The sequence below is a fragment of the Bombus huntii genome, chromosome 3, assembly GCF_024542735.1.
Source record: "Bombus huntii isolate Logan2020A chromosome 3, iyBomHunt1.1, whole genome shotgun sequence".
NCBI classification, from domain to species: Eukaryota; Metazoa; Arthropoda; class Insecta; order Hymenoptera; family Apidae; genus Bombus; species Bombus huntii.
This window is the reverse complement of record NC_066240.1, coordinates 20016564-20031436: the sequence shown is the minus strand read 5'-3', so window position 1 is coordinate 20031436 and position 14873 is coordinate 20016564. Positions and strand designations below refer to the sequence as shown.

At 39.7% G+C, this 14873-nt stretch overlaps 1 protein-coding gene across 2 annotated transcripts in view; it reads left to right on the top strand.

Moving 5' to 3' along the window:
• Nucleotides 1-415: 415 nt before the first annotated feature.
• The window catches only part of LOC126863434 (protein sax-3-like), a 238865-nt gene continuing 224407 nt past the window's right edge, over nucleotides 416-14873 (top strand). For both annotated transcript variants that reach the window (XM_050613604.1, XM_050613603.1), the window contains exon 1: nucleotides 416-1242. The gene's annotated coding sequence lies outside the window, so the exon portion shown is untranslated. The remainder of the gene's footprint in view (nucleotides 1243-14873) is intronic.

The window sequence follows — 14873 nt, the reverse complement described above, 5'->3', positions numbered from 1 at the left end:
GGAAAAATATGCTCGCGCAATGGCTTGCTTCTGCACGGGCCAACTCGGGTAAGGCGTGGGTGGTACAGGAGTGAGGATCGAGGCACGTTTAGCGGGTAAAAGAAAGACGAGGCGGACAAGAGCGAGGAAACGAAAGGGCAGGAAAAGAAGGGCAAGAAAGAGAAGACAGATAGAAACGGAAGCGGAGGAACGGGGTTGAAAGAGACGATAGAAAAGGAGAACTGGATCTCCGAAGGGTGAAACGAACAGAGACAGCGAGACTCCGAGGGAGAGAGCTTGCGTGAGAGAGGGAGAGCATAAAAGTGGTCGACGGATGGAGAGAGAGAGAGAGAGAGTGAGGAGGGGGAGGGCGCGCGCGCGATACAGAGTGAGTGAGAGAGAGAGAGAGAGAGAGAGAGAGAGAGACGTGGGTTGGTTCGCGGAGCTCAGTTACGCCGCGCCCCTTGCGAAGTGCGCTGCGCCTCACGAGCGAGATTACGGTGTCTTCGCAGCCCGAAAATACTTTTTACCACCACGTTTTCGGCGCGTTTACCGAACGTTCGGCTCCCGTGCACGTTCCTTTGTTTTCGTTTTCGCATTCGATCCCGCGTCGAGCTGCGTGACATCGTTCGGTGGACACGTTTCGATGTTGCGATCGAGCACGAGTTTCGCGCAAGGTTTATCGGCTGCGAACGAAACGAACGTGAGTGAGAGACTAAGCGACAGGGATAATGATTCGGTGAAACTGTAGCGTTCGCGCGAAAAGTGTGGTGAAACGAAAGTGTGGCGAATCGAAATTGACACGAAGAGCTTGCGAGACGAACGCGTTCGAAAAGTTCGAACGTGGAAAGCGTTCTCTTCTCGTTGATTTTTAGGGCTTGACTCCCGGAACTAGATTCGAATAAAAAGAAGACGATAAGGTTAGAGGAACGAGGTGATCCGATGGTTGAAAGAGAGGTTGAACAAGCGTCGATGAACGAGTCCGACCGTATCGAGACGTAAATAAAGTCAAACGACTCGGGTAACTCGGTTCATCGGTTACCATAAAAGAAACGCCTTCAACGGTTCACACGATGGATAATGGACTTTGCTGAAGGTTTTGCATTCGGTTTCTATTGGCAGACACGGTTGGTCACGTACGCGCAAAGATCGAGCATCGAGAATACCGTGGCATCCGCGACGAGAGGAAACCGCTCTGCGATGGATCAAGTGGAACGAAGTATTAGGTCCGCTGTTTTCGTACCTTGAGACCATCCATCAAAGGTAAACAGCACGCACGTTTTCCGTCCACTAACTGGAGTACTTTGCCATTTTATCGAAACCTCTATTTGCATAGAGTTTCGATCTCTTTCAAACAGGAAGGATTCTTGTGGAATTTCATTTATTCCTTTTTAGGCGAGATATTAAAATATATATCTGGCAGACTCTGATTAATTTAATTAAACTAGCAGACTCTAATTTATCGAGACGAAATGTAACAGATATTTCGACAGATGGTTAAACGGTAATTGGAAATATAATCAAAGTTGTGGGTAATGTTTTCTACTGGATATATACATGGTTGATCGCAAAAGTATCTTACCGCGTTAGACATTTAATACCGTGAATATTCGTTATTTTACTTTACAATGAACTTACATGACCTACCTGGTGATTTGAAAATAAAAGAGCGAATACGTAGTAGAAAATTGTATTATATATTACAAACAGACTAGGAGATATTCAGATTGCCAAATATTTTCGACACTAACTGTAAATATAATACCTTGAGCTACAATTGTCTAAAAAACGAAGATCTCTCTACTTGATAACAAACTTCCGAGAATACATCGATATCGTGTAACAAATTGATAGAGATAATTACAGAATAATTACAAGAAGGTTTGCGTTGCGTGATTGGACCAAATTCCATCCATTCGAACTCGGAAATACGTATTCGTGGAGCGGAGCAAGCGGCAGTTGTCAACTTTTCATAGACAGAACTCGTTAAAGAAATCGTGTAAATAACATTTGCGAGATAAGTACCTCTGGAAAAGAGGCGTGTCGCTTTCGTCTTTTCTCAATAACGCGACGCTTTCGAGCGTTTCGTTAAACGTAACTTTAAAATTCAAATTAAGACATAGCCCGTCCGATGGCGAAGGCTCCAGCTTATTTACATTTCCAATTATTGCAAAGACCGCGTCGTTTCTCGATCCATGCTCCCATGAAACTGTTATTTGTTCCAATTGGATCGAAGGGAATAGAACTTGAACCCGAGAAATCCTGAGACGGTTTTAATAGTTGGACAACGTTATCGAATGCACGATCTCGTCTGATAAAGAAAGGTTATGTTGGCTAACGTTGTTGCGAACTCGCTTCGAAGACGCGCAATGTTCGAATATTCATGGCCTTGCTGTATGTATATATGGGGCCGATTCCTGATTGTTTTTTCACGCTGTCGAGTTCTCGTCGCGTCGTATGTCCGTCTTCGTTGTTTTTAACTGGGAAAACAAGAAAGACCTAGGGGCCCAAGAACGGTGAAAGGAAATCGGATAAAGCGAATAAAAGGAATTTTATGAGATAAAAGAGAAACCCGCGTCTCTTTTCTAACTTATTGTCAAATATGTCAAATATAGGGCGGAGTTTGTCAAAATTCGGTATAAAAAATAAAAGAAAAGATTAATATAACCGCTTGAGCTTTATTATTTCATATCGATGAAGATGTCATTTCAAAATTATGGAAATCGGAGAGGCAGTAGCTTTTCTACGACCTCGCCAAAGTTCGTAATTACGAAAGTAAGTACGAATTTTTGCACGCGGCCAATCTGTCTGTTGTCTTAACGAAAAGATAGGACAGATCGGTGGAGATAAAAAGTTTTAGGAATACCAAAACGAAAAAACGTCACAAACAACTTAAATGACCATACCCGTGGGTCTGGTTTTAAATTAATTGCTAGAGCGTGAACGTTTAAAATTACACAAAATCTAGGTACAGAATATACAAAGATATTAGGCAGAGTATCCAAAGTATAGCACCGTTATATTTATTGGTTGAGAGAAATCTTTGATTAGATTTTATTTCTTTAATCGTACTTATAAAAATGTGAATTTGAATACCGGCGATCTACCGATTTACCGATAATAATCTCGGAATTTGCAAGTCTAGGCTCTGGACGATCAAATATCGATGTATAATAACTTCGTAACAACAGTCTTTCGACCATCGAATCGTAACCGAATACTAGCCCACCCACTAGTCCAAATCAATCGCTTTGCAATCCCAAGTTCGTGCCAAGTACTCGAACGATTCGAAGACCCGAAATTCGGTGTCGATACCTTGCGAATGTGACGAGTCTGTTCTATTCCCTCTTCGTCTCTTTCCGAGCTCTGTTCTCTGTGACATCGGAAACACGATGCTCGAATAGCGGATATGAGAGGAAACAGGAAGGGAACCCGAGAGAAACTTTAGCCATCCAAGCGGAAACGCGAAGAGAGCGCAGAACGTGGTCGGATAGTTCTCCTCGAGGGACGACGAACTCGCGTCGATTTCGGCGGGCGAACCATCGAAAAAAAGTTGTTAAAAGTCGAACTTAACTCGAGTTTCTCGGTGAACTTGGCGAGATAATCGGCGTGCTGATGCCACAAACGTGAGCGCCTAATTGAAATTCCTGTCAATTCTATCTAGTCTAGTAACGTCGTGTATGTACACGTATGAAACGATGACAAAAGTTCACGTACAAAAATATCGTTGGAAGCTTATTTTTCAAGTCGTTGGTCCTTGTTTTTAGAAAAGCAAGACGATCGGATACCTCGAAGACTCTCGATCAGGAGGGTGGCTCCTGAAGCGAGTGGGTGAGATGAGGAAGACAGTTTTAGTTTTTCGAGTCGAGTCAGAAGCAGAAAACCAACGGCAAGTTCGCTCAGTTCGGTAAATTTCACCGCATCGTATGATTCTGTCAGTCTCGTTCAGGAGACACGATCAGCGTAACGTTGCCAATACGTCGAAATTAGATGGTCAGCTTCGAGCATTGACGACGCGTATCGTGCAATATTCAAGGCGAAAAGAGATTGCGTAACAAACAGTCGAGCGGAGCAGCCTTCCGATCCCATCCAGTAACAGAGGAAAAGCTGCGTCAGCTGAGTTATCGTACCGCTACTAAGTTAAATTGTTCGTAACTTGAAAATTAAGCCTGAAAACGACACTCTTCTACACCAAGTTTCTTCGTCGTTTTGCTGTTTAAAATCCACCATATAAATATCCCGCACGTATTTCGTATTGACATTACGTATTACAAACGTGTCTGTGACTATTGATTCGTCCGGGTCAAACGACGATGAAGAAATTTGAAGTCGTTTGCCGACTTTTCATACGCGATTATCGATTTTCGAGAGTTTAACGATGCTCTTGTTGCCACCACGAGCATAACGGACAGAGAAATAACGGAAAGTAGCTGGAACGTAATGGAGCCAGAAATTCTTATTGGACGCACACAGACACATCGATCGTTGGGAAAAATGAGATGGTTCTGTTGGGCGAATTGTTATCTCAGGATGGACGTCTCGTCGTGCAAAAGTTTTTGCCAGCTTCGACGAAGACAGGATTGCTTCATTCGGAAGCTGTTGGATCTTGAGAGACGTTGAATAGAGTTGTTAAGCTTGTCTGTATTGTTTGCCGATTCCAATCTAGGATGGATAGGACAGTTTTGTTAGTCAAATTGGGTACAACTTACATGGAAGAATCGTTAAATGTGTGAATAGATTAAATCGTTCGATATATTTATTTTATACAAAGTATCGAGAATGTCCAATTTATAGAAAATTAAAAATAAATGAGAACTGTAAGTTCACTACCAGTGTAAGTACAGAAAGCACTATGCTTCGTGCGATCTTGCACTTTCAAATTTAAATATTGGTATATATATAATACACGAAAATCTGCTGCCTCCTACGTTTTATTAACAGAAGAGTAAAAACTGCTAGAGTTTGATAGATTCCGCTATATATTAATTTGATAGAGTTGAATTACGAGCCAAGTATCCTTGAGTCACAAATAATATTCGGAAATATGATTCGTAATTGGTAGCAACCGAGCGAATTATCGGAGAATTAAGGAAGAATGTGCAAACGTTAGATTTCACCATCGAGAAATAGTCGTTGGCTGAGGTATGTATGTAGAGGGTAGTGGATAAATTCTAAAATACGATAGTTATTTTGGTAGCAAGGAAGACGAGGCGGTATAGCGGAAGAAAAAGGCGGAGACGGGTCGGTAGATACGATGGAGGCAGAGAAGTGTAGAAAGGGGTGGCAGTCGGCGTAAACGAGCTAGATTATAAACGTATTAAGGGTCGGTTGTTTTTGCTTTCTTTGATTCCACTGCAGCCGGCGCGTTTTTCGTCGACGGCTGGCAGGAGAGGAAACACCTTCGTTGCGAAAATCCGGCCAGCTTTCCGGCCTTTGTCAAAGGATCGGATGATTAATCACTCTCGTAGTGTTTCCCTCGCTGCGGGCACACGCGCATACGTCACCGCCGACGGGAATTCGTCAACGTCGAAAATTCCGATAAAAGCACGCCCGATGATCAACCTGCTCGGACTTTGTCGTTCAACAGCGTTGCTCCTTGGAGATGCTTTTAACCACTGTGTGCTATGATTTACCGCAAACGAACGATGGTAGCCAATATAACTGTCTTTATATATACGAAGATCACATTTTCTGATTTTAATATCTCATTATGAAAATGAAAATAATTTGTTAGACTCAAGATATATGTCTCTGACAAATGATTGGCAAGTTGAGGCCAATAGTAACAGTAATAGTAGTAATAATAATAATAATAGTAGTAGTAATAATAATAATAATAATAATAATAATAATAATAATGATAATAATAATAATAATAATAATAATAATAATCAATAGGTTGCAGCCAGAAGTAGAATTATTAAGAGAAGCCATATTTTGAAAGCCAAAAGACACATTTTGGGCTATTTAGGATTAATCGATGATGTACTAAATTTGAAAAGCGTTCAAAATCGATTTAAACAAGCCATTTCCGTGTACATAAGTACATAATGTTCGATCTCGAGAAACGTGTATAAACGTTATTAACAATTGTGAAATAAATTTTTACATCTCTGTTATTTTATTATACATACTATCCACGTCTCGTTATTTTAGTAACATCGATTCGACTGTTGGTCGAATAACCCGTCCTTCTATTCTATGTCAATAGATCGTTAGGTTCATTGCACGCGCGTATAAAGTTACAAGATCGTAATTATCGTGTGTTAATGCGGCGAAACGACTAAGGCTGCATCGATGAAAAGGAATAGTTGGACAAACGAGTTAGCCGGAAATCCCGAATTGATCATTGCTAATCACGGTTGATCCGCTAATTTATTCCACACCCAGCCAAATAGTACCGTTTGTAATTAATCAATGAGGTTATTTATTACATTAAACGAATATGATGGGATAGTCGGGGGTGTTGTGACCTAAATTACGACGAAGAGATTGATATCATTAACGTAGAGATAGCGTTGTAACTCGAATGACATTTACTGGCATGGGATAATTATTACGTTTCGTTTTATCCTCTAAATATACCAAGGTGTATTTCACTTTGCACATTCTGGATATTTTTATATAGTGTGTGTTCCACGGTTTGGTATTGAAATTATTGAAATTATTGAAATTATCGAAATTATCGAAATTATCGAAATTATCGAAATTATCGAAATTATTGAAGTTATTTGAAGTAGAATCAAATTTCTTAAAACACTCGATAATTATTATCTTGGTTTCCTTGTGATTTAGACGTTCTTTAGATCGATCGATGACAGTTTATTTCACGTTGCTATACACAATCTTCGTCACATCGATCATTCGATACAGAAGGTTTTGTACCGCGTGTATCGCTCTATTATTCTCCGCATCGTTGCATCGTACGAAATGTCGCCGATATCGGTAGATCATCTCGTGTAATTACTCTGTGTTTATCATCGACCTTTACGCGAAATGGAATTTCCACGAGACACCGACAGGAACAACACGGTAAAATCGACCATTTCATTGTGAAGCCAATTTTCTTACTACAAGCGGCCCTCTCCCTGTCGTCTCGTTTCTTTTCAATTTTCTCGGCCGCGTTTTTTTATCAACCTACGTCGCGTTCATCCGTCTTTCTCGTTTCAGACCTTGGTCCCACTGGATTTTTGCTCCTGTTTTACTGCTTTTTATTTTCCCCATTTCCGGACACGATAGGGGAAGTGGTTGCGCACTAGGAGAGAATTGTCTGCTACTTACGACAGGTTTCCGGTATACGTCTCGTTTTTGCATCGCGATCGTGCCGACCATAGAACATCGTGAACACGTCGGCGAATCGTTTAAAACGGTTTCGACGAAATTTAATGTTCCTTGTCAGCCTATTTTGAACTCGGCGCATGCTTGGATACAAAGTCCAGCGATTCTGAAGCGAATTCTATGTGAATCAGCAATTTTCCATGTGATAAAATACGGAGCAGCGTGTTCATTTACGTTCGAGCCAGTAATTAATCGTGTTATTTTCAGTGCGTGTGTAGATATTCAATTATTTGTAAATTAAAAACGTGCTTTTTGAAATTTCCAAATTGCAAATGACAATGACAATTTTCTTCTTTTTTTTAACACGTAATGTGTTTTTCGGACAGACTTGGAGGCCATCTCCGATTTATTTCTTTTTCATAACTTTTTAATTTCGCGAGTTTATCCACTATAATGGATCGAATACAATTTTTCAACAGTCACTTTGCGGAAACTATCGTGAAACAGCCGTATGCTGCGTTTTATCGCATTTTATCCGTTTTATCCGACTCGCGATTCACTTTGTCTTTTCAATCGGATGTTAAAAAATCGATTTTGATCTCGCATTCGACGAATTGCGTTTTTATGCGAGCGGTCGGCGAGATTATAAATAGAAACGGGATTCGCTTATCCAATTTTAAGAACCGAACAGCATATTAAGAAAGTGATAGAAATGTCGGGAGTTTTTCGAACGTAGTTGGAGATTTGTCGAGAAGGTTGAAGCTTCTTTTTGACACCGGTATCACGTACGCGGTACTTGGATGTATGTAGATTTCGCTGGTTGGGCTAGAACGTGTTGCATGGCTCACGTAAATCTGGTTTGAAGACGCAGCAAATGTTTTATATCGTGCGGTAGCTCTTCGGATATATACCGAGGGATTCTGATTGCAAGAATATCGTGTATGCTGCTGAATCTTGTCTTTCCTCGAGCGTTATTGAGTTTACAGAAATTTGCTGTATAGGGGATGGATCGCGGATATTTTCCACTCCCGAGCAAGTTATCCCGAGCAACGAGAAAAAATGCTAGTAAGGAATTTAAAATTTTTAAACCGGCTTACCAATTTGATTTTGCATGCACGAGTCCTCGTATCACTTTACGAAGTTCGTAGACAGGTTACTACGTCGAAGGAATAATCAACTTGCAAAGTATCGGACACCTTTGCGATACACGTTCAGAAAATGATTCATCGAATATCTACACGTCTTTGTCCTGCATATTTTATTCGATATTTTTATTTTTAATTCGTCGTTCGTCACTAGCAAGTCATAAATGATTTAACTTTAATCCGCCATTCCGATCTATATGTTCCTTTGTATCCATTAACCTCTATCTTTACGTATCGTAAAGCAGAGTATCGTATGTCCGATAAAACTGGCCGAACGATACTTTGGCAAACTACGCTGGCATGTTGCGATTCATCGAGGATTAAATCGGTTGTCGAGCGGACCGAGTATTCGAAAGTCTTTGCTATCGCGACGAAAAGAAGGAAATTTCGTGGCATTTGCCAAACGAATCGTATCGCTAATCGTTTTTCACGACCAATTCGTCCGTGCTTTCTTTCGATTGTACTCGTTCGTGTTTAATTTACTATCATCCGCTTTCATCTAGAGCAGCTCTACATGCTATTAATTAGAAGGAAACTTTACAGTAATGAATTTTTCTTAGTAAGATAAATTTTTAGTAAGATTAATGGCAACTGTATATCGTTAGATTATTCAGATTAATCGGTTTCGTCTAAGCCTTAAAATCGCGTAGAAATTACTTTCAATGCTACTTTCCTAACAAAATTCCTCGGTCATAAATGATTCAACCTTTACAGAATGATATCAAACAGGCCAATTGTTCGCGTGCATGGAACATACTATTTGTCTCGGTCGAAGAAAAAGTTGAAAAATGACGGACAATTGATCGAACGTTCGCAAGAAGAGATTGATTGGTACAGATTAGTCAAGTTTTTGCTTACGGTTCTCGCTCTTATGTACGGGATGTACGGAAATGAAGGAGAGGGATAGAACGAAGTTTTCGAACTTGTCGTCTCGTATTTCATTGGCCGAAAAAAATATGTTTCTCGTTCGCTGGATGTTTTTGAAAACGCGTTTTTTCTTTTATTCGTAGAGCTAATTTCATTTAACGAAAAAGGAAAGAAAAAAATAAAAGATGAAGACGAAAGAAGATACGGGCAGAGATTTCCAAGTTTTTTGAAACAGAGCCTCGTGGCTCCGATAAACTAACTACTAAAATTCTTCGGCTCGCCAAAAAATATATCGTACGTATGTATTTGATTCAGGACACTTACACTTACTTCGCAATCTGAAGGGAGCGAAGTCAGTGGCTCTGATTAGATAGTCGAGTACCGCGTGTTCCAAAAATTCCAGCGACGCGTAATCACAATTCTAAAGTGTTGATCCATCTAGATTCAATGTACGTACTTATAGCAGTTACAATTACATTAATTTCAAAGTAATAACCGTAATGATAATAAACCGCGTATATGTATACCATTCACATTGCATAACGCGGGAAAAGCAAAAGATGATCGCATTTGTAGCTGGAATTCAGGAATGTACGCGGTTGGAAAGCGTTCGATCATCGGAAGGTGGTGGGATTTTAAAGGAAAGTCTATTTACCACGGCCTATATCGGACCAAAAATGGGAAAAAGATTCGGCCCTGGCAACGTGAACGCGATTACGGCCGCGTACTTCGCTATGATGACGCAATTTATGGGCTGGAGAACAGAGCAGGCATGCTCGACGCTCTGACCCCGTTCGATCGTTTAATCCGTCCGAGATAGGTACGTACGATTAGACGATTCGACGGAAGCGGAGAACCATTTGGTATATTCCGTCCCTATCCACCCCGACCCCCACCATTCATCCATTATAGGCAGTCCCTTCGCACTGTGCCACCACCCTTTCAGCAACCGATCCCTTGAATCGGACAGAACCACTGGCATTCGTACGGTTTCAGCTTGCAATTCGAATACATTCTATTCCATCTCTCTGCATTTGTCCGGGCTTACGAGCTTTTCGGTATACGAATTAACGAGATCGCGACTTCAGCAAGCACCTAACTATATATATATATATATATATACACGAGATGTCTATTCGTAAGGGACTAACTGACAATCGGCGAATCGATGCGGAATTCGATTGCCGATTGCCGATTGCCGATTGCCGATTGCCGATTGCCGATTGCCGATTGCCGATTGCCGATTGCCGATTGCCGATTGCCGATTGCCGATTGCCGATTGCCGATTGCCAATTGCCGATTGCCGATTGCCGATTGATCAAAGAGTTGCCGAAGAGTGATCAAAATGTTGGTCCAACTAGAAGACCTTTGCGGCTTTTCGACTCGATTCTGTAGCCTGATAACCACGGATAGCGTGTCCTAACGCAAATTAGGTAAATGAAGGTGTTTCGGGAATTAACGAGTTTTCGTTGCGGCAGAGTCGGGTGAAAGAAGCTTAAGGAAATCGTAAAATTGTTTTCTAGGATACAATTAGTAGCATTAATGGGACGATTAAAGCTGGCGATATACTTTTGTTTTCAATTAATAAGGGACTTTTGCGTCGAACGAAGAATCATCTAGTCTGTGATAAATTAAAACGTAAAATCCCTATGTTTGCAACATATTCTGTACAAAATTTGTCATTTATAAAAATTTCCCATCTAAATTTAAAATTTACCTATCTCGCAGGAGTTAATATAGTCGTGTGAATTTGGCTGAAGCTCGAGAGATTTTATACGGTACAAAAATTTAAAGGAATGGTGTTAGTTAATTTCTTACTAAGTTAGTTAATTTCCTACTACACCTAGATCCGTCTCGAGATTAAATTACTTTCGATATTTACATCCGCGAGAATCGTTGAGAAACAACAAACAATTCATAAAAATCTGTTAACAGCCTTCCACTAATACGAAAATTCCATTCATACGAAGACAATTGCATATGTGATTAGCACGCATATCAATAGGAAGCTAACGATCGTTTTTTAGGAATGAAAATATGGGAAAGATGCAAGATGAAAGGAAAAATAATCGAAACAATGGCCTGTATTTTACGACCTCTCCTCTGTTTTCGTTTCAAGGTGTGGCGAACTGCAATGAGAGAAAACTTGCTTGTTTCGGAAAGGATTTAATGACGAGATATCGAGACCGAAGCGCGCCTCGTGCCCTAAACGATTTGTTAATAGATACTCGAGCAGAAATAAGCGTTCGTAATTCGAGAAAAATAAGGGTTGGCGAACGTGAGACGACTGTACGTCGCGCGAAGGTAAAATATCGCTCCATGTGCAGAAGGAAGATGTACGACATCTAACGTATTCAGATTTTTCATGGAAGGATGTTTCTAATATTGTGCTATAATAGCGATGTTTCGTTCAATACGTGACAAAAATTCCGATTTTTATCGAAAGATACGAAACAATAACATCCGCAAGAACGTTTTAACGTTTCCCTTCTTTTGTGTTCGAGATATTTCTACTTTCGAAAAGCATACACCTTTTATATCGTGCTCATTTGAACCGCACTTGTACGACGAACATATATTCTAACGTATATCCTGACATTTTCGCTATTTCCATTTTCTGCCGAAGGTATTTTCGATTCGGAAAAGCATTCGCTTCTGCTTTTTAAGGGCAAAAACGTTAAAATAGAAGATTCTCCGAGTTCATTCGTGTTTTTCCATAGTATTGAAAATACGAATTTCACGGATATACGTAGAAATAATATCGTTTCTTAATATGTATTTTGCCGCATTCTTTTGCTTTTTCCACCGCGATAGAAATATTTTTACGTTGTTATTTCTGATAGAGAAGTTTACGAACATGTAGGACCGCGCGTGTTAGTAGTATTGGCCGAACGCACAGGAAAGCAAAACAATTGCGCTATCTAGATCTAGTTTAATAACAAACGGTTACTCTGCGCGATGGAACGCAGCAAAAGGTTCTTGGTTCGTCAATTGTCGGGATCGTAACGTGGCGTGGACATTCGTGAACTTTCTAAATTCTGCAACCGCAACGCGAACACAGTATGTTCACTTGTAAAAGCATTTTTTCGGTAGAGTACGCATCAGATATGTATCGACATTATCGATGATCTTTCTCCTTATAACGGTACTAATTTAAATCTTCGACAAACGATATTCGAGGTCCTGATGAATCTAGATTGAAATTTAAACGAATATCCGAGTGAATTTCAAATATATCTCATTGTCCGTATGAAAAATTGTCTATTGTACGAAATAATATGGTTTATGTATCGAATGTACGAATAGGAATCCAATTACGAGAGAAAGATTGTCACGAAGGTGTTAAGTTGACAAATAAAGACTCGTTTGCCTCTGCTAACAAGGATTCTAAGTAAATTACCAACTTTTTACCTAATTAAAGATAACGTCGTAGTTGATGTTAAAAGTACCGCGACAGATGAAAAAATTTAATGAAAACGTAACATAATATATATATGTTCCCGGCAAATGGCGACATTTCATGCATACATGATACAGTTGCATGCACGCGTATGAATCCGCTTGAAATTATATGGAAAGAAAGGAAGGAAGAATCTACGTTTTATGATTCTGCGAGACAAATATTCCAGCAACGAGCAATGCGTTATGTTTGTACACGGTAGTTCTTTTACACGTAAATACCGAATTGTACACTGCATGTATACTGCATCTTCTGTACGAACGCGTAACTGTAACTTACAGAAACCTACTTATATTATACGAATCGTGTGTACTTTGAAATGTACCAAACGTAAATTAAATGACATCGTATTTTTTGCCACTACTTATTGGCTTACATCGGATTGGATTACGCTTGATCTCGTTTCATTTTTACCGAACAAAAGTATCGATTTACAATTAGTCGTTTTACGGTTAGTTGAATCTGAAAAATGTGTTATAATCTGTTGTAAATAATTCTACTAGTAATTAGTTCTTAGTAGTTGTCGGCGTAAGCGAAGAAGCGATAAATTTTGCTATTCTTGATCGCGTATTAACAAGCTCCTTGAACAAATTTATTCCGATCGATAATACATTTTTTGATCATCTCGAGGGAGATACATGCGTACAAAAATACTTAAATGATCGAAAATGATCGGAATACACGATTTCGATAACGAGGAGTTTCAGCTATTTCAAATGCGCGCATGAAAATGGCTCGCGATGTCCACCTATTCGTCATAGTAACTTATCAAACCTACAAATGGTCATCCTCGAGTGAAAATTCGTGTATGTACTTTGTCGACGCTGCGGATCTTACCACGAAATAAAGCAGTTACATACGCATGTTCGTATGTAGGTTGTCAATCGTTATTTTGTTTCTTTTAATATGTATCTGTATCGCTTAGCATTGAAATCCTACAATTATCCGCACGGTCGACTTTTTGATAATTACAATTCTAATATTCGATAAACGATCTTATCCTTGTTACAAGCTCGGAATTGTTTGCTGCTAATATTTTGGAGCGACGTACGACAAACGAAACGCGTGTGTTTACAATATCTTACAATATTTCAATAGAGTTAGTTCAATAGAGTAGAGAATTACGATAGAGCAAACAAAGATGTATCGCGTCCTGATACAATCTGAAACCAGCATCGATATGCGGGGCTTTCCCTGGAAAAGATGTTCTCTATGGTTAGAAATATATGGAAATTCCTCTGGAAATATTCAACCCGTGAATATCTGTTGACATCGTTATTCCAATAGACGTGTATATGTCTCTGGAAACTGCATTCGAATTATTTGCGATACAATTAAAGTGCGTTAAATGTTATCGCATAAGTATACTACGTAAATGCACGCTTCGATGAGCGTGCCACCGATATAGTTTTTGTTGTCGATTATTAAAATCGAATCAATTGGAAGCAATCTCGTTGTACGATGCAGTCGTTTAAATTTTTCTGGAATATTCCTCCGTTCTGTAATAACTGCGATTCAACTGAGAATCGTTTAAAAGCCCATTGACCGTTACATTCGTGCATTATCGTATAAAACAAACGGAAAATTAAGGAAATGTAATAAGTTTGAAGGAAGATTACATTTTTTAATCAACGAATTAAAAAGAAAAATAGGAAATATTATCGAGCCTGTTCCAGTTTCCATGAATTAATTTTAGCCTTTGAAACGATGAAACGTGCAGTATCTTAACAGAATAAACTATATTCATCGGAAGAAATAAATTTATTCGAAAGCTGCGTATTCGGTAAAATCTCTGTCAATCGTCCCTGATGTTTCATAAATTCACGATTATACGACTGAGAAAAACGCATTAATTTTAATGCAGATAAATTTGTCACGGGCAATGGACGTTTGCGGGGAAAAAAGGTTGATATCGAATAATTACGATGCGATATCCGCGAACGAAAAACGGAATCGTTCGTACATGGCTAAATAATGCTCGTTAAATAATATTCGATCCGGAGAATTTACGCCTGGGAACAGAAACCGAATTGGCGAGCGTGCGCGTGATCGATTAATATTTTCGTGCGGGTCCTTGTCGATTCCCGTAAATCTTTTTCCCGTCCCCGTAAATATAATCGACTACGTTCGAGTGGAATTTTCGC